We start from the raw sequence: 503 nt of genomic DNA on the forward strand, positions 1-503 counted from the left end.
TTTTATGTTATAATGTCTTATTTATTTTAATATGATAAAAGATAACCACATCATTCAGTAATAGTTGGTAATTATTACAAGAAGTTGACATATTAGAATCATTGATTTTGTGACATGTTAAATTTATTCACTTTCTTAAGACTGGTCATTGAAATTGTTATAGTATGTTTTTCCATAATAATAGGAAATGTAATTCAATAAGCCACTGATCTCATTATTATTTCCATCCAACATTCCTTAATGCATAATTAAAACTCAGGTAAATGTTGAGTTCACATTGCATGGAAAATTAGTTGCATGCAATATTTCCTTCTCAAGTGATATCTTTAATGTATTTGTTTTGTGACAGATTACTAGCAGAATGAAAGAAAGGCAAGAGAAAATTGTGAGTCATGTCCTTCCATTGGACTTTGTAGCTGGAGAATAATATGAAATTTTACACATTGGACTCACTGGTGCCTGATGCATGCACAATCCAGCATGGGTTTGCTTAGTTTTTTTTA

The sequence above is a fragment of the Penaeus monodon genome, chromosome 32 (genome assembly GCF_015228065.2).
Source record: "Penaeus monodon isolate SGIC_2016 chromosome 32, NSTDA_Pmon_1, whole genome shotgun sequence".
Lineage (NCBI taxonomy): Eukaryota > Metazoa > Arthropoda > Malacostraca > Decapoda > Penaeidae > Penaeus > Penaeus monodon.